General features: G+C 42.5%; 1 protein-coding gene and 1 pseudogene across 1 annotated transcript in view; both read right to left on the bottom strand.

Annotated features, from left to right (window-relative positions):
• The window catches only part of LOC127670388 (zinc finger protein 431-like), a 553459-nt gene that overhangs the window by 485222 nt on the left and 42355 nt on the right, over positions 1–25882 (bottom strand). The gene's annotated exons all lie outside the window — the stretch shown is intronic.
• The window catches only part of LOC127670451 (zinc finger protein 431-like), a 39309-nt pseudogene continuing 36420 nt past the window's right edge, over positions 22994–25882 (bottom strand).

The raw sequence follows: 25882 nt of genomic DNA, 5'->3' as shown, positions 1-25882 counted from the left end.
CCTGCTTGCTACCATGGCTTTCCTATTAACATGAACTTTTATTCTGCTTAAACCCAAGTGAACTCTGCCTTTTATAAATTGCTTGGTCATGGTATTTTATGACAACAAAATAAAAGTAATGCCCCTGATATGTATGTATGTATGTATGTATGTATGTATGTATACACACACACACACACACACACACACACACTAAATCTTTAAAAATAAATTAATTAAGCAGACTCTTCTGGTCTCATTTCACATGTTCCTTTCAGCCAGAGATGCACACTGCCACAGTCTCTCTGTAGGCTGCCTGCCATGTTCTCCATCAAGAAGGCACTTGTTCTCTCCCTTTGCCTGGGGAGTGGTGTCAATAAATGCGGTGTTTCATGTGGCTGCCATTTCCCAGCACAAACCACCTCCTCTCACAAGGTCTTTCCCCACCATTATTATCCTGATGAGTGATATGGCTGCATGGTGAAAGTGCTTGCCACCAAGCCTGATGACCTGAGCTTGGTTCCCAGGCCCCACATGGTGGAAGGAGAGAACTGAACCCCACAAGTTGTCTTCCAATCTCCATCCATGCATGCACCATGACAACCACGGCATGCCACACCAAAAGACACACAAAAAATTTTTTAATGTATTTTTTTTTCTTAGAGAGGTGTTCCAGTGTAATCCCTGAGTGTGCCCTTGCATGACCTCTGATCCCTGCAGATAGATTATCTTCCTGTGCAAGGCCCTGCCACCTCGCCACCCAACTCTCATTTCTCCTGTTGGCCTTCTGTGTGTTTGAGGCTTTGTTCATTTTGTGGTACTTGAGAGCCTGCAGTCCAGGTCTCTGGTGCTCCATCCCAGAGTTGCTCCTTCATTCTTCTTTCAATTGTTTTTTAAATTGTTGTGCATGTGAACATGCCTGCTTTTCTATATGTGAACAACATGTATGTAGTGCCATGGAGTCCAGAAGAGTGTGCTGGATCCACTGAAAATGGAGTTACAGGTAGCTGAGCTGCCTGTGTGGGTCTTGGGAACCAAACTGAGGTGCACTCAAGAGCAGTGAGTGTTCTAAACTGCTGGCCTATTTCTCGAGCTCTTAGCTTTGTCCTTAAAACTTCATAGCCCTGGACCTCTATCCAACCCACAGTGTCCCAGCATCACATCTTCTGCTTAGATGTGAGTATCTATTCCTATTGCTACTGTAAGTATAAATAGGTTGTTACAGGAAAGGGATTAAGGACAATCTTGCATTGTAGTCTCTGTGTGTCAGCCATTGGATCCCCAGTTACTGTGACTAGAATACTGACTGGCATCCCAGTGGTACCTGCACTCCACACTTTCTGGACTTTGTGGTTAAAAAGCATATAGGTCTACCTCTCCCTGTCTCTCACCCCTTCACATCCCTTTCTTTCACATACACACATACACAGGCACACACACACACACACACACACACACACACAAACCACAAACACTTACTGTGATGAAACCTAAGCTTTGGTTTGTCCATGTATAAAACGGTCCTGATCATGGCCATGGACCATGTATGTGGGGATGCAGTGAGGAAATTCCAAAATAGAACCTTTATTGAGTCTTTGACTTACAGATTTACAGGAAGAGCACCATAAAACTTTGGTTAGTTTTATTGTTTTTCCTTTTTTTGAGGTGAAACTCACTATAGATAGCCTCATACTCACAGTGCTCTTCCTGCCCCCTCTTCCTGGTGCTGGGCTTACATGCACATATCGAAACTTTGGATTATGTCTTACTAAAAGCTTCAGTACAGATGCATACTGCTGCATACTGGCTTTGTCTCCCAGGCTTTTATGAGGGCTGGATTGTTCTTCAGAGTAAGGGTGTTGCCATGAGAGGACTTGTGAAAGGTGGGGCTTAGGAATGGACTGCAGCTCATTATGTTTCAAGACTGCTGCCTAGGCAGCAATTGCCCCACTCTGAGCTGAGTCTTCCCATTATCACTTAACACAAGTAAGATAGGCCTCCCTCAAACATGCCTATAGGCCAATCCAGTGTAGATCGATAGCACCTCATTGAGATTCTCTTCCCAAGGAACTCTAGGTAATAAAGTTGATAAAGCTTAGCATCACACTAGTGATTAATATCTTCTTCCCTCCACTGTTCTTATGATACCACAGCTAGATCCTGTGAGAGTGGGCAGTTGTAAAAGAGTAGGATGATTCCTATCCTGCTTGGGCAAACCTACCTCATCCATATGTACCTTCTGTCCTCCATCATAGAAGCAAACCGCAGGAGTTACCAAAGTAGACTATCAGTCTTCAAAAGTAAATTAAGTATCCTGTAATCTTACTAAACTGTTCATTATATAATGCCCTTTGTGGTGTTAGTTTTGGTTTTTTGAGATGGGGCTTCTCTGTGTCTAGGCCTTGAGTGTCCTAGAAGTTGCTTCATAGACAAGACTGCTCTCAAGAGTTTGAGATCCACCTGCCTTTGCCTAGTGTGTGCTGGGATTAAAAGTGTGTGCCACCACCAACCAACTTACCATCTCTTTTGTTACAGCAGAAAAAACAGACTAATACACATAACTTATTTGGGGTTTGTTTGTTTTATTTTGTATTTGAGGCAGGTTTTTCTCATGTAGACAGGCTGTCTGTCTCAGCTTTTCTCAATTGCTGGGATTACAGATTGGCTCCCTCATACCTAATAGGACATATTTTACTTAAAGTGTTTGCCTCAATTCTCTGTATATATCAAACTAGTATTATTTTCTTTAAATAAAATGCTTCTTGTACGGAGGTGTACTGGATGAATGCCTTTAATACCAGCACTTGAGAGGCAGAGACACTACAATCTCTTGTGAGTTCGAGGCTAGTCTGATCTACAGAGTGAGTTTCATAACACCCAGAGTTATTTGGTAAGACCCTGTCTTAGAAAAAAAATACTGCTTTTTTTTTTTTTTTTTTTGGTTTTTCAAGACATGGTTTCTCTGTGTAGCCCAGGCTGGAACTCACTCTGTAGACCAGGCTGGCCTCAAACTCAAAATACGCCTCCTCTGCCTCCCTGGTGCTGGGATTAAAGTCTTGAGACACCACTGCCCGGCCTAAATTACTACATTCTTAAACTTCTCTATGTACATATGTACACTTGCCACAGTATGTGTTTGAAAGTCAGAGAACAAGTTACAGGAATCAATTCTCTCTTCTAACATGTAAGTCATAGGAATCACTCCGGTCCTAAGATTTGGCAGCAGGAGTTTTTAACTTACTGAGTGGACTTGTGAGCCAAGTACTAGTTTCTGATAAAGTGTTTAGTACAGGAGAGAAAATTTGGTTTCTGAGCTATATTTTACCTTTTTTGTTGGTTGGATCTATTTCAATCCAAGGTGTGGACCATATCCTGTGAGATTGAGGGTCTTTATATTCTTTTATAAAAATACCCCAGTGTGTTTTTTCCTTTTCACTGAAGGGTATCCTGTTCCTAGGCTACAGCTGTTATGCCAGCTGGAGCAAGTGCAGGAGCCATGGACAGTGGTCAAGCACCAAAGCACCTGCTCAGGTAAGAGTCCAGGTCTGGACCAATAGAAGGGCTTACAGGTTTGGACCAGGAATTTCCTGGAAAGACTCGTTTGTCCTCTAAAGATTTATATTTATTTATATGTCTTTGAGTACGTGCTACATCTGGGTAGGTTCACTCAGAGGCCAGAGGAGAGCATCAGATCCTCCTGCAGCTGAACTTGCAAGCTCTCATGAGTTACTTGATGGTAACGATCTGAAACGCAGATCACTTGAAAGTGTAGTAAGGATTGTTAACAACCGAGTCATCTCTACAGTCTCCTGGGATGCTCCTTAGTGGATAGCACTGGGATTAGTAGCTGTGGATCCCTGTGATTTGTTGCTCTCCTGATTCTCATTGCCCCATCTCATTTGGCACTGCTTGTGGGAAGGAGTCAAGTTCATAACTATTATCTCAGGACCTCCTCTCCCTGCATGGACTTGCTACCTGGCTTCCTTGCCACCAGATCTGTTGCTCTAGTGATACACTGAACCACGAGTTGTGGTTTTAAGTATTTTCCTTACTTTTCTGTTGCTGTGGTAAAACACCATGACCAAGGCAGCTTATAGATGCTTGTTTGCCTTATGATTCATGAGGGGTAAGAGTCCATCATGGTGGGGAAGTGAGATGACATGCAGCAGGACTGGCAGCTGGAGAAGCTCATGTCTTGGACCAGAGTCAGGAAGCAGAGAGTGCCCTGGGAATGGCACAAGTCTTTTAAATCCCCAAAGCCTGTCCCCAGTGATGTGCTTCCTCCTGCACTAGCACACCTCTTAAGGCTCCCTAAATACTGCCATCAACTGGAGACATGTGTCCAAAGGCCTTTGGGGTCTGCTGCCATCCACACCACCACATTAAGTATGACTCAGCATTAACTTCCATGTCAAGCTCTAGGCTCAGGGGTGCAGCATAAAACTTTGTAGTCCCCATTCCTGAGTCTGTATGGACAGCTGAGAGCTCTGTGTCACAAGGTGTTCAGAGACTCTCACATCTTCTGTCATCTGTCTCTTGCTGTAATGTTGTCCTGACATCTTCAGGCTGTCTAAAGACTGAGAGAGGAAGAGAGGTCTCATCCACATACAGGAACACAAGTTCTAGTCAAAGAACTAGCCATTCAGTCTTCCTGGGTTCCACAGGACTGGGCTATGTTACAGAGCTCTGTGTCCAAAAAGAACAAGATTTTTATCAGTATCTGTCTGTGACCTGCACCCAGGCTGTCCCAGGAAACAGATCACAGACATTGACAGGTTCCATTGGAGGACAAATAATTACCTAATGTGTTGATGTGTTAGCATCAGTGTCTGGGCCAGAGCACTATGCATCTAAAGCTCTGTTGCTCTTTGTTGACCAAGTGCCTTGAGAGTTGTGGTGCACCTGTGCAGCCCATGAGGAAGTAGGGTAGAAGAGGCCTTTGTCCCACATTGGTCATATCCATTATGTATTCCTAATATAGTGGGGGATTGGGGGAGTGGGGGAAGTAGGGGGGCAGGGGGAAGTATCTTTCTCATTCTCACAATTTCCATCCAATATTCTCTTCTACTCACTACCCTCTCCAACATTTTTGGTTCATGAAAGTCCTTCAAACACTAAAAGGAATTGCATGTCTTCATGAATAATCTGCTGTATAAGATCTCAGTGTCAATTTAATCTCCGTAGGAGCTATTAAAGCCAGGTACCATCTGCATATTTGTTGACATTTAGGCTTAACGTTTAAACAAAAGTATTTTTAATTTATTTTTTGGGGGTAGCACATATGTAAAACCCAAAGAACTGTGAAGATGGATTTCTCTTTCCTCTACCAAAGATAGTATTATCATTTGTAGTGAACAGCCTGCAGTGCTTTTACCCTTAGCAGCATCTAGAGGTATCCAGTCTGAGCCAAACCTTTCATCCCCCAGCCTCCTGAAACTGGGTTCCTCTATTATATAGTTCTAGCTGTCCTGGAACTCACTGTATAGACTAGACTGCCTTCAATTCCCACAGATCTAGTGATCTACCTGTCTCTTCCTCTCAAGTGCTGGGATTAAAGGCATCTAACACCATGTACACTGTCTAAACCAAACCTTTTAACCATATAATTTGCTTTTTTTGTGAAGCCTTGTTATTCCCTGGATCATAGAAGAATTCTCTTCTATGTTATTTCCTTGTGGGAAATTTCCTATGAGTGGGATGACTATGGGGAGGCCTTTTTGCGCATGTCAGGTCTTGAGAGGCACAAGCAAATTCATAGTGGAGGAAAGCCATTTGAATGTATTGAGTGTGGGAAGACAGTCTGCTGGAGCACGAACCTCATTCGGCACTCCCTCATCCACACTGGGCAGAAGCCCTATGAGTGTGGTGCATGTGGGAAGGCCTTCAGCTGCAGATCCTCTCTCAGGCACCATCAAAGGATGCACAGTGACAGCAGCCCTTCCAGTGTGACAGAGGACAGAAGACCATTGACAACCACACATGCCTCACTTACCCTCAGTGAACTCCTTTTGGGGAAAGATTCCTTGAATGTAACCTGTGAGGGAAATTTTTGTCACAAGAAATGTCTTCTTCAGGATCTGATCATCTATACCAAAGAGAAGCTCCACAAGAGTCTTGACTGTAAAACAAACAAACAAACAAACAAACAAACAAACTCATTCCTGTCATCTGAAGAGCAACATCAGCAGCAGACCCAGCCTTATTTCCCCTCTGAAAATTCACCCAGGAAAGAGCTCCAGGGATGGGGTGGGGGTAGGATCTTGTTTTACAGTCACACAGGGAACTTGAGCTACATCTCCCTCCAAGTTTACCTTGTCATGTTATCTCAGGGCTTGTTTTACAAAGCACATACAGACAAAAATGAAAAGACAGGTTTCTTCAGACCTCCCTGCCAAACGTATGGATCACCATAATATCGACTCCTCAACTCATTAGGAGTGTGGTGGGTGTTTTAGGGGCTTTAGCCCTTTCTTGTGCCTTGAATATTCACTTGGTGTTAGGGTGTTAGCTGAGAAAAGCCTGTAAATGTGTATTATATATTTTTGTGTCCTAAGATATTATTCTTGAGACCAGTATCTATTATGATGAATAGGGTCACTTGAGCCATGAAATACTTCCTATGTAAGGCAAGAAGGATCCATATTTTTCCTAAGTATCTGCAAGATTGCACATTCCAATAGTCTTTTTTTGTTTGTTTTTTTACCAATCTCTCTCCCTCTCCCTCTCCCTCTTTCTCCCTCTTTCTGCCTTACTCTCTGTCTATCTCTCACTCTCACTCTGTGTGTGTGTGTGTGTGTGTGTGTGTGTGTGTGTGTGTGTGTAACCTCTCTTAACTGCTGAGCCACTTCTCCACCCCATTAATCATATACATATAAACCTTTCTCCATATTATACAGAAGAAATTTTTGCTGGTCTTTGTGCGGTGGAAATAATAAAGCTTGTGTTTTCAGTTGATTCAATTTTTTCTCACATGAAAAAAATGTAGTGGAACTAGGTGGTGGTCAACTCCTTAGGAGGTAGAACAGATTAGAATTCAGAGTCAGTCGGGGTGGTAAACTGATGGGATAGCTCAGTGGTCTAGAGTATAACATGCCGTAGAAGACCTGAGTTCTGTTACCAGCACCCATGATAAGCAGTTAACAATACCCTGTAGTTCCAGATTCCAGGCATCCTATACCCTCTTCTGACCATGATCTGCCACAGGAATTTTTCTGTATGCACAGACACACAGAGGTACAATATTAAAATAACAAAATAAAGTAAATGAGTATTTTCCAAGTCAAGTAAAGTAGATAATAATGGCTCTGCCAGGTGTAACTGTGTGGTTCTGCAACAAAACTTTTTTCTTTTTTTTTTCTCTCCTTTCTGAGACAAGACAAGATTTGTCTATAGAACCATATGGCTGAGGTATCACTGTGTTAAGAACAGTGGTTGGTCTGGCAGAGTACTAGGTCTGGTTGAGGGCATCTACATAGTGGCTACCGGATATCTATAACTCCATTTGCAACTGATTTCTTTGGGCTCTTATTGTACAGGGAGTGTACATACAAACATGCAGACCAAACAGTCACACACACACACACACACACACACATACACACACACACACACACACACACACATACAATTTACCAAAAGACACCAAATTTAAGTCTGGGCGTGATGGTACAAGCCTTTACCAACACTCAGGAAACAGAACCAGGTGCCTCTATGAGATCAGCTAGGGTTACAGAGACCCTGTCTCTAGAGAAAAAGAAGAAAGAAAAACCACCAAGTTTAGGGGGGGAATGCCTATAAGTGGCTGAGGCAGGAGGATTATATAATATAGAAGTGTAAGTACGGTCTGTCTTGTGTGCACTCCCAAATAATGACACAGAGATTACATTTATTAATAAGCATCAAGAATTATAGCTGAGCAGATATTCATCTATTCTGACCCGGCTATGATGGCCTGGCCTATTTTCCAGCCTCATGCCCAGTTACCTGCCACCTTAGTCTTGCCCTGGCTGCTCCTGCTCCATTCATCTCCTCATGGAGACTCCCTCATCACACCATTCTTGATCTCTGCCCCTACCTTCACCCCCTCACTGGGATGGAAAATCCCATTTTATTTCTCCTGTCCACCTATTGACTGATTAGATCTTTATCAACTGACCAAGCCAGCTCAGTCAATAGGTTCTCCAGGGAGGGAGCAAGGATTGAAAAGAAAAAGGCAATTAGACAACACTGTAATATGACCCCAGCAACTTCTGAAGCTGAAGGCAGGTTTATTTTTTCCAGTCTGCCTTTATATCATTCTAAGTACATAAAAAGAATATGACCAATCCTAAGACATAAACAAAGTACTTAAGGAACAAACAAAGCATCAACAAAGTAGTCAAACCAATAATCAAGCAGACAATAAGTCAAGTCTGGTGGTCACTGGGTCTAGGGGTTTATCAAGATGACCTTCCTAGAAGGAGCCTCAAATGCCCTCCAAAATTAACCAATCAGAGGTGATGGAGAAATTTTTTTACACAACATTGAGACAGGAGATGCTTCAACAATTATGACACTGCCAACATCCAATAGAAATTAGGTGTCCTTGCACAGATATTAACATTTGAATACACATGTATAAAACCATCTCACAATGATGTAATGTTTGAGCCAAACCCACTTTGCACAGTCCAAAGTGTCCATGGGGTACATGACAAGACATGGGCTACAGTGAGACATTCTCTCAATAAAACGAAAAAGAAAAACAACAATGAAAATTAAAGAAAATTCAAGCCTTAAGCAATAAAAACTAAAAGTAGCAGGCTATAGATTTTGTCTTTAGTATGGTGATAGCTCTTAATATCTCTTAGTTGGCTGGCTGTATAAGGCATGCCTTTAATCCCAGCAATGGGGAGGCAGAGGTGTGTGTGTGTATTGTGTGTGTGTAGGGGGGGGCAGTCTCTGAGTTCATGTCTCTGCAAAGAGAATACAAAGGGAGCCAAGTGTATTTGCTTTCTTTTCTGGTGGTGGTTTGTTTTTTCCCCAAAGCTAGGGTAAGTCTTCAAATTTTTACTCATATTGCCTGTCTGAAAAGAAATGGAAAGGGTTACAGATGTATGTCATCAAATTCCTTTAAAAAATAATTGAGCCTTTGTGGAAAGAAAATCTTTACTGCTTAGAGAGTGTTAAATGCTTGGATTGGCCTTGTGTTGTGGAAGCACAGTCTTTTGATCCCAGCTCTCTGGAGCCAGAGTCAGGCTGATCTCTGTTTGAATTCCAGGCCCACCTGGTCTACATATGGAATATCAAAACATCCAGTGCTACACAAGGAACTCTGTAAGGTGGGGAGGTAGGGGAGGGGAGGGGTGACAAACAAACAAGAACACTAAATCCCACAAGGTAGGTGGGGATTTTTAAATTTTTGTCTTATAAGATGGAACCAAACTGAATCCTTTTGAACAGAACTTACATTTTCAATAGGAATCAGATAAAGTTTAAGTTCCCAAAGACCTACCTAGGTACCATCATGTCTGGCGGAAAGAGACAAGTAAGTGGCAACTGACATCCTAGTTTGGCAAGTTGAGATGTGAATGCTAGGCAAGTGGGCCCACCCTAGTCCAGTAACCCTGCCTATGGGAACAGACAGGATAAGTGAAGACATGTTCCTAAGGAAGTCCCCCTATCTCTAAATCTGCCTCTGCTCTGCTTGAGACAATTCTAGTTTCTGCTTTATACAGTTCCCCCAATCTATTCTCTCTTGCTATTCTATAAAAAAATTTCTCTGGATCAGACATCTCTTGCAGATCATAAACCCACACTTATTTCATATTGAAGGGGGATTAAAAAGAGAGAAGGGGGGGTTAGAGCATGTGGGACGGCAGTGTGGGAGATGGGGGTCCCCAGGCAGGCCCATACCCAAGCACCTTTTCCCCCCTGAGGGTACACACACAGAGAGAGACATGGTATAGAATAGTTTATTCAGGGCAGAGAGCAGGAGTTAGAGAGGCAGAGAGAGAGAGAGAGAGAGAGAGAGAGAGACAGACAGACAGACAGACAGACAGAGATAGAGAGACAGAGAGACAGAGACAGAGAGAGAGAGAGAGAGAGAGAGAGAGAGAGAAGTGGAGGAGTGGAGGTTGGCCATGACAACGTGGAGAGAGGGGGGAGGGGAGGAGAGCCCAAGGGGCAGAGAGGTGAGAGTGTGATGAGAGAGAGTGATGAGAGAGAGGAGGGGCAAGTAGACCCTTTTATAGTGCGCCAGGTCAATGGGGTGGGACATACCTGGCTGTTGCCAGGTAAGTGTGGGGTGGTGCTTAGACAGAATACTAACATATTCCAGTATTTGTTTAATTAAAAAAGAGGAAAAAAAGGGGTGAAGGCGAAGCAGGAATAGGGACATTGTTGAGATATCTAGCTGCTTCATTCTGACATTGGGGGCAACGTGTCTCTAGGGAACCTAAAGAAAGGGGTATGTGGGAGGTGTTTGTCCAGTCTCAGGAGAAATTGGCTGCTTCCTTGTTGTCCAGGGTCTGTGGAGCCATTTGAGGATAGGTTAGGAGAACATGTCCAGTAGAATCTGTCTGTGTCTAGAGAAGCTGAGAGGAGATGGGAGCATCTGAATTTTGTATAGTGGAGTTTTTATTATTAGAGATAGGCAAATCTATAGGAATGCAGATGTTAGGACAGTGATAGAGCAAGAAGAGGAAATATGAAGCCTTTAATGGAAATACAGTTTAGGTAAGGAGATAACTGTCTGGCTGTCAATGTAGTCAGAAGTCTGAGGAATGAACAATAATTTAGCAGTTATATTATTAAAAAGTGACAGATTCCAGTAGTCAGCAGTTCTTTGTGGTCTGTGATCTTCATGGCAGCTTTGGCTGTCAATCTTGCATTCAAGCACAGAGGATGCAGGGCTTTTTCTCTGTGGAATGGATACCCATGACATGAGAAATGGCTTACTTTTGTTTAGCTAAGTCATTTGACTCAAGGTATCAGTCTTGTCCACTGCATTCTTTTTAAGCAGCATCCTGTAGCAGTGTCCATATCTTTCTTCTGAGACCTCCTGGGAGAAGCTGTCTGGCCTTTGGGAATTCTGTCTGTCTTAAATCTGATAACAAGATTGAGCACAAGATAGGAGAGCAATAGTCAAGAGAGGATAGGAATGAGAATCTCAAGTAGTTTTGACAGGTTGTATAGGTAGAGGAAAGTATATTACTTTGGTTAGTAAAGATGCTAAGATCAGAGTAAGAAGGCGGGCAGCAATGGAATAAATCATGGTGACAGAAAATGAGTTTGTCTAGGCAGATTTAGGCTTGTTAACATTAACTTAAGCACACAGGCTATGGTGTGCTCAAGGGTGTGGGAACATGGAATAGGTGAGGCTTAGGTCATTTATCATTTACCAGACTGTTAATTTTACTGTATATACGGTTGAAGTCAAATTACAGTCCTGTGGCGAGCCCCCTGACCAGCAGGGAAGAAGACCACCGACACGAGGATTCTTCTCTGATCACACTTTTATTGGAGTACCGATTGGTTGATGGAGAGTTGAAGATGAGGGGCGAGGGAGAAGGAAAGGGAGCGGCATATATAGGCAGGACAGGGTCTTTCCCTTGTAGATAAGCTAGTCGGGTTGGGATAGGCTGCTTGCTGTTGCCGGGCAGACTTGTGCTGGGACAAAGGCCAAAATGAGATGTTTACTGCACTCCTCGGCGCCATCTTGTAATGGCGTTTGCAGGAACAATAGGCAGCCCCTCACATCTCCCTCCTTTTGTTTTATTATGCAGCAAATAGATCTCCCAATTGAGAGGGTAGAGACAGTGGTCGTACCTCCCAGCCAAAAAAAATTTTTTTTTATCAGACCATGTACGGGAGTAATCCCTAGGCCTATTCTGGAGCCCGAGATACTCTCGACCTGTCCTCTGCCGTTTTTCTGGGAAAGGGAAACTTGGGCAGGCAAACCTTATGCGGAATGACATGTCTCTCAGAGGGATAGTGGCCCTCTGTGCGATACCTTGTTCAACAACCCTCCTTGGGTGCTGTGTTGGACACTCTGCCCAGTGCAATGAACCTGAGTTCCGGGCGTGCAAGAGCTGTCCGGTCAGCTATCTAAATGCTTGAGCATAATTCCAGGGCTGCAAATGCCTGAGTAATAAAACCTCAGAGATCTTTGTAGAGGCTGATCCAGGCTTGAGGAGACTGGCCGACTTCCAGAGCTGTCAAGGCTCGAGTAATGACAACCTTTTCCCTGTTCCGAACTGCTCGCATTTTGCAGAAAAGGAATAGAGTTAAAAATAGTCCTGCCAGACAAAACGCGCCAAACATGCCAACTCCTATCCACTCCTTAAAATAGGAAAAGGTTTTTACCATCCAATCTGAAAATTGTCCTATAGTGACCAATTCTACCTTGGTGCTGTTAAGCACATGAATGCGATAACTGAAATTAGCTTGTAATTGCTCGAATTCTCTGGACCAATTTCCACTCAGAATATTAGACAACTGCTTAGACTCATTGAGGGTCGCAGAGTAGGGTGTTACACAGATGTGGGGAGTTCTGTCTACATAGCTTGTAGAGATGACATCAAATAAATCTTGTAAGGCTACCTCTAAGAGGTCTATTCTCTTATTGAGCATTAAGATTCCTGATGCAAAATGAGCATTTATTTTCTCTTGTGAGGAAAAGGCAGTAGAAGTCTTCTGTACTATTTCATTAATTTGAGTAACTGTTTGTACCTGATTAGCCATGGCAACCCCTGCAGTGACCGCTGCAGCTGCAGAAACCGCTATTGCAGTGACTATTGCAGCAGTGATGCCAAAATCTCTATTCTGTCTAAACAAGGTAACCAAGGGAAATTCACTTGGATCAACCCTAACGGGGATAGGTACTAGGGTAGGCATGCGCATTACTAAAGCTGAATCATATTTTCTGTTGCCCCAGCACTGACTGATGTAACAATTTTGGTTCTTGCAATCCACTACTGGAGAGGAATAATTAAACAGCAAAAACAAAAATGGAGGATCTACACACATGCGACCTCTAGAGAATGTCATATTATGTTGCTTATGAAGACTATTAACTACAAGCCTATTAGTAGTGGAGTTTAGGACTCCAGAAACATTGAACAGATCTACCTTACTATTTTCCAAATTGACTATAGGCGAGAGATCACAGACTGCACCCTTAGAGTTAATAAGGGTCCAGGATGATAAAGGCCATCCTTTCTTTGTGGAGTTGTTACGATACTTGTATCTGTCTAGATCAATTGTAAACCAGAAACCAGGTGAGATGGGGAACACTCTATCAAAGTGTCCCCTGCAGTGTAAAAACTCAGGTGGGTAGTCAGGAAGGACATTTGGACAAGGATAAGTAGACTTAGACCCGTTGTATATCTTGCTACTATTGTCCTTAGAGATCATGGGTATCAGTAATGTCATGTTCATCCAAAAGGTATGAGTATTAACTGTGTCCAAGCCATTACTACCATCGCCCGAGCCTGACTGTTGGCCTGCGCTGACTTTAATTAACGCCTCAGTCAGCATCTCGACCGGAAGACCCGGCCGTAGATATCTAAGTGGGTCATCGAAAGCTGCCAGCGTTTGGTTCTGAATTTGAATACATTGTGACTGAAAAGAATTGGAAAAACAAAGTGTTCCTGCCAATGGAACCCGAGTCTGATTAAAACCTTGCACCTTCAATTCAGTCTGATCTTTAGATTTACAAGGTACCCCATAATGGCATCGGGTGGAGTAAAATTGAGGAAAAACATTAGACTCATTATGCACGGCACCGGTATTGGCCAAGTGCGAGAAAAAGACCAAAAATAATTTTCACTGGCATGTATCAGGTGAATCAGCCACCACAACATCGTTATTCTCTTCTACATTTTCGTTGTTGGGATTCGCATCCTCCTCTCTTGGGCTTTCAACTCGGCGGGTCAGCCTCTCTGGAACCCAGATCGGGTCAGCTCGGTCCTGTGGAAAGACACAAACAGCTCCCCTGGATCCTATTAAAATAGGATCCGGTCCGTACCAGTTATTGTCCAGCACATCCTTCCACATGACGTGCACGCGAGGAGATAGAACTGAATTTACGTGCCTGTCAGCGGCAGTTGTATTGGACTCATTAAGATTTAAGAAATTAAGCGTAAAGAGAGCTAGAGATGTTCTTTCTCGTGGGGTAGCATGTTCAGCTATTCCCCCTTTTTGTTTAATTATGTGAGATTTAAGAGTGTGGTGGGCGCGTTTCACAATACCTTGCCCTTGGGGATTATATGGGAGGCCAGTCAAATGAATCACATCCATTTGACTGCAAAACTGTCGAAATTTTTGAAAAGTTTATGCTGGTCCATTGTCTGTCTTAAGGAGTCTGGGTTTGCCCCAAGCACCCCATGCTACGAGGCAATGTTGAATTACATGTGAGGCCTTTTCTCCTGTTAGAGGTGTAGCATACATAATGCCAGAGCATGTATCAATAGAAACATGCAAATATTGAAGTATTCTAAAGGAAGGGATGTGAGTGACATCCATCTGCCATACTTGTAGTGGTCGAATTCCCCGTGGGTTAATTCCCATGTGAGGCACAGGCAAAAATTGACAACAATTTTGACATTGGGTAACTATTTCTCTAGCTCCTTTTCTAATCAATGAAAAACGGCGACATAAGGTTTCAGCCGTCACATGAAAGTGCTTATGAAATTCTTTTGCAGCTTCTGTCTGGGAAGACAGTGCAACAGCCACGATCTTGGTGGCTTTATCCGCCAATTCATTTCCTAGTGACATAGGACCAGGGAGGCCCGAGTGTGCTCTGACATGAGTAATATAAACAGGGAATCTTCTATTCACTAATACAAATTGTATTTGTTGAAAAATATTAGCAACTTTGCTGGAGGACTTTATTACCCCAGCTTTCTCAAGAAGGTTAACTGCATTAACTACATAAGAAGAGTCAGACACAATATTAAGCGGTCCTGGGAAGGTCTCAAGAACCTCTAGTACTACTAAACATTCCACAATTTGAGGTGAGGTTTCATTATATTGTTTAGATACTACCTCACCATTAACTATATAAGCACCTATACCAGTTTTTGATCCATCAGTATATACCACGATTCCATCTGGGAGTGAATTTCTGGCTGTCACTTGTGGAAATACTACAGCCTGACTCAGGGCAAATTGCAAAATTGGATGCTTTGGATAATGATTGTCAATCTGTTCAGCAAAGGAGGTAACTAAAATCGCCCAATCATTGGATGTAGCTGCCAAAATTTTGAACTTGTGCTGCAGTATACAGCACAATCAAAGAATTAGGATCTTGTGTACCTAACAGCATTCACCACATAAGAAGAATCTGAAAGTAAATTAAACTGAAAGGAGCATTATTTGAAAAACTTTTAACATAATTTGTAATTTAATCACCTGTGAGGAGCCAGGCTGATATTGGCACAAAACGGGCTCATTGTGCTCGATCATACAAGCTCCACAGCCTGTTTTTGATCCATCTGTAAATATATTGGGGGCACCTGGCAAGGGTGCTTGTGCAGTTACTTTTGGAAACATCACAGGATGTTCCTTAAAAATGAAAGCAAAGGATGTCTGGGATAATGATCAAAACAACAGTGCAATATGACCCAATCATTAATTGTTCTGTACAAAATCTGCACCTGAGAGGCAGTATAGGGAATAATCAGTGATGTAAGATTCTTCTCAAAAAACTGTAGGCATTGTTGTATCTCTAGAAGGGTCAATTTAGTAATTGCAGTAGAGTAATGATTAATAGATTTTGCTGGTGAGGCTCTAGGATGTACCCACAACAAGGGACCTTCTTGCCATAGCAGGCCTGTAGGCTGCAAAAAGGTAGACAAAATGCATAAAGCAATTTTCTCTTTTTCTTTGTAGCGAAACAACACTGTGTCTTGTAAGCCTTGTTTTACTCTGTTGAGGGCTACTCTAGCCTCTTGTGTTAATATTTGGTGGGAATCCAAGACCGAATTTTAATGCGTTTACAATTTCTATATAGCCTTATTAATGTTTTATAGATCTAAGTTTGAAGCTTTATTTTGAACCACATCTATATGAATCTGTTAAAAATATTCTTTTGGCCAAAACTCTCTATGTGAAGCCTGTAAGATAAGGCCAGACTTACACCCATCAATCTTGCAAGGAATAGCCTGTAACCAGACCCCATTGTATGAAGGTCAAATAACAAAAGGAACTTGTAATATTAAAGCATAACTACAATTTTTAAAAGCAAAACCCAGTTTTAAACAATCTTTTCTCCTTAAAATAATAGCAAACACATTATTTTCATATTGCAAAGTTTGTCCATCAGCTTGTGTGTTTGATTGTATGACAGTGTAACTTATTGAAGAGACATTATTTTAAATTTTATTTTTATAAATCTGAGTTCTAGGATAAGAATCACATAAAATATTATATCAATTTAGAAATATCTTAGAAACCTGTATTTCTTGGCTTCTGTCATGCCACATGTTGCTTAAGATAGCTTTAACCCTAAATTATCAGTTTTAAACTTACCTTTTGTTACCATTATATTTTCTTTTAAATCATGTCCAAATAACTTATGAGTCAATACTCTATAATCAAGGTATGTAAAACATTTATACCTTTAAGACCAATTAGAAATAAGGATGAAGCAATTACACAAATCTCATTAATTTAAACCACATATATATATATATATATATATATATATATATATAGATATATATATAGATATATATATATATACATATATATATATATTTCCAGCTGTAATTTCAGGGGAATAAAACACCTTGAACCCAACCATCACCATGGTAGAAATTTTTCCAGGAGAATTAACCATTAAGTTTGAGACTGCTGGCCTCTTAAAAAGTAGCCTTTTTTCTCCAGCTGTGTTTAACTCATAGTTAAGAATATGAAGCTCCTTTAATCATCTTCTTCTGTGTAAATTGCAGACTGACAGGACTGCCAGTAAATAACACCCCCTTTTTACCATTTTATGTTTTCTTTTTAACACATAACATAAACACAACAATCATCCAGCCACTCAAACAATAGACAACATAAATTGACACACATATAGACAAGTTTTTGGTGCACCAAAAATAGGCAACAGACAGAAATGGAACTTAATGTCCCCAAAAGCTCTAAATACTTTAACCAGAACTAAGAATATCTCCATAAGGATTCAGAGAGAAAATAGGACGTCTCCCATTTTCTTCTGTTTCCTGGAAAGTTTTAAAATTAGCTTTTAACCGTTGTTATTATTATTATTATTATTATTATACTTTTTAATACCATGTCTTGTGCATGGAAAAACTGCTTTTCAGAAACCTGCTTTTTCTCTTATTTAAGAGTTAACTTTTTATCTTCTTTTTCTTCTGGGAGTTCTGCCAGAGAAGGGAAGAAAAACACAGTGACCTTGTAGAGAAAAACACAGTGACCTTGTAGAGAGAGGTAGGAGGGGAGGAGAGCCCAGGATTTTCTTTGTCCAGCCGTTTTAACTGTCTCTGACTTTTAAAGTATAATTTTTCTTCTAGAGAATTTAGTTCGAGTAGGCTGCATAAATTCCTCAGGTGTGATCTAGCTCTCCGTGGAGCTCCTTTGAGAGGGCTATACTTAAAGCAAGCTCTTGCTCTCCCAATTAACCTTGCAGGCTAGCAAAAGGCTGCTTTAAAAGTAGGGTTGTGAACTTTCTTGTAATTCTCACTTAACAGTGAAGTTTGTTTTTTGTTTATTACTATGTAAATCCTCTTTCCTTTTGCGAACTTCCCCACCCCTGGTCTGCCTTAATCTGCAGGGCAAGGCTAACTAGCCACACTCTCCTTTGTATAAGGCTGGGGACAGTGGCTATCCTCCCAGGCCCATATCATTTTTCCTATTTAGCTGCTTCCTCTTTTAACTCTTCCACCTCCCAACTCTGACAACTCCTGCTCAGAGTCACTGCTAGCCAGATCTAAGGTTATTTATTTTCTTTAAACATATACAAAGTATTCTCTCCGGGTGACTAGTACTTCTTCCCCCGGGGCACAACTGGTTTTAATGGATATAAAGTATCCTCTCCGGGTGACTTGTACTTCGTCTCCCAGGGCACAACTGATTTTTCTTTTGTCGACATATTTTCCTCTTTTTGTATCTCTTTTACTTTTACTTTAACAACTTTTTTCTTTTTTGCGCGCTTCCCTTTTTGTGTTTTTCTAAGTTAGCAAACTTTTCCAGTACTGGATACAGGGGTTCCTTTTTACCTTCCCCTGGTTTTATTTTCTTTTCCTTTTTTTTTCTTCTTTTTACACTTTGCAGACCTGTCTTCCTCCCCCTCCTTTGACTTGGCTTCCGATAGACTATCCTGGTGTGTAGCCAAGACTTTACACCCTTGCTTAATCAGTTCCATATTCTTACTGTCCTTGAGGCACGAATGGACCAGCTTCCATAAAGGAATTGATCCTCGGCCAATTCTATCCTCCTGTTTTGCTCTTTCAAGGTCTTTTCCTAGCTTTTCCCAGCAGCCGAGGTTAAGATCGCCCGAAACAGCGAACCACGGCGCTGCCTTATCAATATCCTTCACTATGGTTTCTACTGTACGCGGTGATATCTTCAGTCCTCGCTGCTTTAGCAGACCCTGTATAGGGGCTGCAAAGTCACAGGTGCCAGGTCCGGCCCCCAAGTTATTGCCCATACTGCCCACTGATCTACGAGGGACTTACAGTACAGTAAGAAACGCCGCTTTATCTACAGCGGTCTTACTTTCGTTTTAAACCCAACAAAAGCACTCCTCGCCAGGTTTATGGCAACGAAGCCAAAAACAGCACAGAAGAATCACCACGACTGCACAGAGAAAAAATCCAGCAAACATCAAAGGGTCAGCAGGGTAGCCGAGCCACATACTACTTACCTGGGGAGACTTACTCACTCCATGTGTAGAGTTCTGAATCCTTCTTCGACCCCTCAGACGTGTCCACAGGACCTACGTCCCGGGTTTCGGCACCAGCTGTGGCGAGCCCCCTGACCAGCAGGGAAGAAGACCACCGATACGAGGATTCTTCTCTGATCACACTTTTATTGGAGTACCGATTGGTTAATGGAGAGTTGAAGATGAGGGGCGAGGGAGAAGGAAAGGGAGCAGCATATATAGGCAGGACAGGGACTTTCCCTTGTAGATAAGCTAGTCGGGTTGGGATAGGCTGCTTGCTGTTGCCGGGCAGACTTGTGCTGGGACAAAGGCCAAAATGAGATGTTTACTGCACTCCTCGGCGCCATCTTGTAATGGTGTTTGCAGGAATAGGCAGCCCCTCACACAGTCCATTGGGTGCATGGGGAAAGTTGCTAAATATAATTTCAGCATCCTGAAAATATATTAGCAACATGGTATAGTCAGGCTAAAGACTCAAGCCATTGTGAGAGTATCTAGGGGCTTTGGCATTCCCGGAATGCCTGGAGAAGCTCCCATACCTGGACCATGGCTTCGGCAGTTGTATTAGCTAAGAGGGAGTCTGGGTCACTTCTGAGTAAGGAGACACCCAAGGGCTTAAATGTCCTATCAGGAACGTTAGCTGGAACTGGGCATGAGAAGCAAGCCTTAGTTCAAAAGAAGTTGGCCAGGCTTCATCTGAAAGCTAAGGGTTATTTATTATTATGGTTAGTGTTTGTTTGCATTTGTAATCTGGTAGAGTAAATAAGAACCTGATAGACAGTGCGCACATTGTGGGAGCGGGTACAACTGGCTGTCATGTTGCACGTTCTGAACAGCTTGGACATGGGGCCCATCCCTCAATCCTGGTACTCCTGTCCATGTGCAGCCGCCAAGACCTGCCATGACCCACACATCAGTGGCTGGACCATGTGTCAGTGGGACCACGCAGCAATGGAGATGGAGCACAGGGTTGCAGCAGCACCAGGACTCGCTGTGACCTTGTGTGGGGGGCGGGAATTTTTATGGTTGTGCAGGTGCAGGGCAGGACTTCCCTGCCAGTGGTGGAAGTCATAGCCTGCACTGGCTGGGAAGAAGTACCAAAGTAGCTTGTTTTGTATCTTAGCAACAGCGCAGAGGTAAATGAGGTAGCCAGAGCCAGCTGGGCAGGAAAAGAAACTATCCAAGTAGCTTGTTTTGTAACCTAGCACTGGCAGGCAGGGCACCTTTGCCCCGGCCAGCCACAGGCCAGGAGGGACAGAACCACCACAAGGCCGCAGTGCAACAGGGACTTGAGGGAACTCCGTGAGGCCGTGGTCCAGTGGGGATGAGACCGCCTCTGTGAGAGCATAAACAAAGGAGCATTTTGTATCCCAGTAAGAGTCCTCAGGGCAAAGCAGTAGTAGCTCCAAATTACCCTAGAACTAGTGTACACTCTCACTCTGACCCTGTGATTAGCTTACCAGTCTGTAGCTAGTGAACGAGGTTGTGGCTTAAATGGCAAAGCTGGCATACCCACAGTGTTTCTCGATTCTGGGCCAACTCACCAATGAAGGGGGCTTAAAAAGAGAGAAGGGGGGTTTAGAGAATGTGGCATGGCAGTGTGGGGGAAGGGGTGCCCCGGTGGGCCCATGCCCAAGCAACTCTTCCCCGAGGGACCACTCACACACAGATATGGGATTCTGGGCATGAGAATGGGAGTTAGAGAGGCAGAGAGAGAGAGAGAGAGAGAGAGAGAGAGAGAGAGAGAGAAGTGGAGGAGTGGAGGCAGGACATGACCACATGGAGAGAGGGGGGAGGGGAGGAGATCCCAAGGTGCAAAGCGGTGAGAGTGTGATGAGAGCAATGAGAGAGAGAGGGAGAGAGAGAGAGAGAGGGAGAGAGGGAGAGAGAGAGAGAGAGAGAGAGAGAGAGAGAGAGAGAGAGAGAGAGGAGGAACAAGTAGCCCCTTTTATACTGGGCCAGGTCTATGGGACGGGGCATACCTGGCTGTTGCCAGGTAAGTGTGGGGTGGAGCATAGACAGAATACTAGCACATAGACCAATCCAGATGTTTACTCCAGGTTTTCTTTTGATTATCCTATGAATCAGCATCTCATGACCCTAGACCTTTGATTCTTGGAGACAGTGTAGTGGCTATTCCTCATTGTCAATGTGACTATATCTGGAATGAACTGCAATCCAGAATTGGAAGGCTCACCTATGATCCTAATCTGCAGGCTGAGAAATAAAAGTTTCTGACCTGGATTTTGGCATGGAGATCTTAAACATAGTGCTTATGAATTCCAGAAGATTTAGACAGGGAGATCTCTGAGTATGAGGTCATCTGGGATTAAAGGTATGGTAGCTCAGGCCTTTAATCTGGGCCACACCCTCTACTAGAGACCTACATGAGTGCTTACACCCTCAGAGCCTTACCTGGGATAAGGAACCTCTGTGCTAATCACTAATTCTCAGCCTTTGAAGTTCCTGGCTCAATGTTCTCCTTAGAGCAACACAGCCTCCTGTTTATTATACCTGTGAGACACTAGCTATAACTGAGCTAGCACAAGGCAGACCGTTGAAGTCCTTTTGGTCTGCCAGACCTACTGTTTCCTGAATTAAGAAGGTTACCTGCTGAGCAGTGTGAAACATTGAAGCCAACACCCACGGAGTTTTGGCTCTTGGACATCAATTAATATGTGGATTATGTCTTGGGTATTCCACGTTTCTATGCTAATATCCACTTTATCAGTGAGTGCATACCTAGATTAATCTTTTGAGACTGTGTTGCCTCACCTAATATGATGTTCTCCAGATCCATCCATTTGTCTAAGAATTTCATGACTTCATTGTTTCTGATGGCTAAATAGTATTACATTGTGTAAATATACCACATATTTTTTACCCATTCCTCCAGTGAGGGACAACTGGGTTCTTTCCAGTTTCTGGCTATTACAAACAGGCTGCTATGAAGATAGTGGAGCATGTGTCCTTATTGCATGCTGGGGAATCCTCTGGGTATATGCCCTGGGGTGCTATAGCAGGGTCCTCCAGAAATGTCATGCCCAGATCTCTGAAGAACCACCAGACTGATTTCCAAAGTGGTTGTACCATCTTGCAGTAACTATGGCAGATATGACAACTGACAAAGAAAAAAACATGAACATTTTCCCTGTTTTAAATCATTTTATGAACAAATTTTTTTTTAATTCTAGATTTGTTTATGACTACTTTGCCTATATGGATGTCCTTGCCACATACATGCATGGAGTTTATGGGAATGATGAGCATCCATGTGAAGGCTGGGTATCAGATTGTGGTCCTTTATTAGAACAAGTGCTCTTTGCCATTGAGCCAACTCACATGCCCTGAAAAATCGTTTTATTTTGTTGTGCCTTTTAATGGCAACAAACTCATTTCTTCAAATTATTTTGTCTACCAAGGCTGAACTCGCATTCATAGTGATCCGCCTGCCTGCTGAGATTATAGTAATGTACCAGCATGCCTAGCATCAAATTTTATACATCTGTATTTAGACTTGTACAGATGTCAGTGCAATGCCTTCAGATGCCAGAAGAGGGAATCAGGATCCCCTGGATTTGAGGGTTTCTGGTGGTTTAGAGAAATGAACCAAATGTTGGGGGTGGTAGGAACTCAATCAGGGTCGTCTCAAAGAACAGCAAGGGCTCTTAGCTACTAAGCTCTCACCATGCCTCAGACATGAAATAAGCAGCAAGTCATTATGCTTGCTATCAACTGAGATACCCAAATTTGGGACTCATAAACTACAGGACCATTTCACTCTGATACACACAGGCCTGTGGGCTAAGCATACTTCAATGTTTCTTACATCACCTAGGATATTATCACCATAGTAGCTAAGTGTTGACAGTACCACTGTGCCAAGGAATGAATTGTAGGAACGATTTTTTCATATAGATTTCCTACTATGTTAAACCTATTTGACTTGAGTGATGGTCATTGTGCTTAACCCACAGGGAACCAGTTACATTCATTTAAGAATCTTTAAAGACGGGACGTGGTGGCACATGCCTGTAATCCCAGCACTCTGGGATGCAGAGGCAGGCGGATTTCTGAGTTCAAGCCCAGCCTGGTCTACAGAGTGAGCTCCAGGACAGAGAAATCTTGTCTTGAAAAAAAAAATATATAAAAATGAAAAAAAGAATCTTTAAATACTGGAGTTCATTATAACAAGGCTCTCATATATGTATATGTACATATACATGTACATATAAATATATATATATTTACATATTTAACATTGACTATAATATGTAAAGGTTCCCACATTGCTTATATTCACAGGGTTTCTCTTTAGTATGTGTTCTCTGAAGTATTCTCTCCAGCATTATTTTTTGTGAATCTGGAGATAACAGTGACATGCAAAGACTTCCATATTGAATACCTTCGTAGTGTTTCTCTCCAGTATGAATGGTTTTATATTAAATACCTTCATAGGGTTCATCTCCCAGATGGATTATGTTTCAGTAGATTATTTTGATTTTCAAAGGCTTTACCACAGTGATTACATTCATAGGGTATCTTCAGTATGATACTTTTTATGGTTCTGGAGCTGATGGTGACGTGTGTAGGCTTTACCACATTGATTACATTTTAAGGTTTCTCTCCAGTATGTGTTCTTTTATGCACACACAAAGCGGAGTGATATGAAAAGGCTTTACCACACAGATTACATTCATAAGGTTTCTCTCCAGTATGTGTTCTTTTATGCAAGCGCAAAGTATGGTGATGTGCAAAGGCTTTACCACATTGATTACATTCATAGGGTTTCTCTCCAGTATGTGCTCTTTTATGTGATTGGAGACTACTGCTTTGTGCAAAGGCTTTATCACATTGATTGCATTTGTAGGGTTTCTCTCCGCTATGTGTTCTTTTATGTAGTTGGAGACTAGAACGTTGTGCAAATGTTTTATCACATTGATTACATTTGTAAGGTTTCTCTCCAGTATGAATTCTTTCATGAGATTGAAGATGACTGTGAGATACAAATGATTTGCTGCACTGATTACATTTATAAGGTTTCTCTCCAGTATGTGTTCTTTCATGTATTCGGAGATGACTCTGTTGTGTATAGGCTTTATCACATTGATTACACTTGAAGGGTTTCTCACCTGTATGCATTACTTTATGTGTTCGGAGATGAGAGCTTTGTGCAAAGGTTTTACCACATTGATTACATACATAAGGTTTCTCTCCAGTATGTGTTCTCTTATGCAAGACCAAATAAGACTGGTATGAAAAGGCTTTATCACACTGGTTACATTCATAGGGTTTCTCTCCAGTATGCGTTCTTTTATGCCAACGCAAAGTAGATTGATGTGGAAAGGCTTTACCACATTGATTACATTCATAGGGTTTCTCTCCAGTATGTGTTCTGTTATGCAAACGCAAAGTATTGCGATGTGCAAAGGCTTTACCACACTGATTACATTCATAGGGTTTCTCTCCAGTATGTCTTCTCTCATGTATTCGAAGTTTATTGTGTTCTGTAAAGGCTTTACCACACTGATTACATTCATAGGGTTTCTGTCCAGTATGTGTTCTCTCATGTACTTGAAGCTTACTGGGTTGTGAAAAGGCTTTACCACACTGATTACATTTGTAGGGTTTCCATCCAGTATGTGATCTCTTATGTACTTGAAGTTTACTGGGTTGTGAAAAGGCTTTATCACATTGATTACATTTGTAGGTTTTCCCTCCAGTATCTGGTATTTTATGTATTTGGAGACTATTATGACATGCAAGGGCTTCACTATGTTGAAAACCTTCAGAGGATTTCTCTTGACTTTGAATTCTTTCATGGTTTTGAAGATGACTCTGACATATGAAGGCTTTATCACATTGTGTATATTCATAAGGTTTCTCCCCAACAGGATTTCTTGCATGCCTGCAATGATAATAGGGACATGGAAGAGTTTGATCACATTCATTACACTGATGAATCTTTTTTTATCTGCATGAATTTATTTTACAATTTAGTCTAACTGTAAGGTAGAATCAGATCGCGAGGTTTTAATCACATGGCTTATAATCTTGGTGTTCCCCTTTATTGTGGGGTGTTTCGCAGCATTAAAGACAGCTGTGATTGTGAAGACATTTATTAAATGGCTCACATTAATTGCATACTTTCTCTACTTGAAGTTTTCCAGATATTTGAAGGAAACTGCAAGAATTCACAGATATACCACTCTAATTATATCCATAAATTTTCTTACACTGTGAGTCATACTGTTAGTACCGAGACCTGTGATGTCATATAGGCCACAATTAGCACAGTGCAACTATGGGTCTGTTGCCAAGGCAACAGCCACCATATACCCAGAATTCAATGGCCCAACTTTACCTGTGATTTTCTGGATTACCTGTATATAATTGGTTAGTGTTTCTTCCCCCCCCCCTTTCTTCTCTTCCTTCTTCCCACCCGCTACACATTTTCCCCACCTTATATAAAGCCCCACGTGGAACTGTTTGGCCTGGTATGACCTCCTGCGCAAACAGACCAACTGCATGGAAAAACCAACATTTTGGCGAGCCCATCAGGAGATTCTGCCTGCAGTTGCTATAGAGAGAAGAGTGTAGACACCTGCTCAGGCTTGCCTCAAGCAATGTTATACTAGGGTTATCAAGGTGAACCAGGTGTTCTCAGACTGCTCTGTTATGGAGCAAAGATGGTGTGTGTGTGGGGGGGGGGGGGGGGTTACTCCCTGTTGATTCTTAATTAGGACATAGGCCCCACGACCGACCGGCTTGCAGATAAACTGCCTATGTTCTCAGGTTCTGGACGCAGGCAGACCCCTGGAGATTTGCACCCCCAGAGATCTTAAGCTCAGGATAATACAGTACCTAGTGATATTTTTCTGCCCTGGCAGGCCATGGGGAGTTGCTCCCTCTGCTGCTCTCCAGGCAGGACACAGGCCCCACAACCTACCAGCTGGGAGATGAACCACCTGTGTGCTCAGGTCCTGGGCGCAGGCAGACCTCTGGCAGTTTGCA

Source organism: Apodemus sylvaticus, chromosome 1, assembly GCF_947179515.1.
Source record: "Apodemus sylvaticus chromosome 1, mApoSyl1.1, whole genome shotgun sequence".
Classification (NCBI taxonomy): Eukaryota; Metazoa; Chordata; class Mammalia; order Rodentia; family Muridae; genus Apodemus; species Apodemus sylvaticus.
The sequence above is the reverse complement of the archived record's forward strand: the minus strand, read 5'-3'. Positions and strand labels throughout refer to the sequence as shown.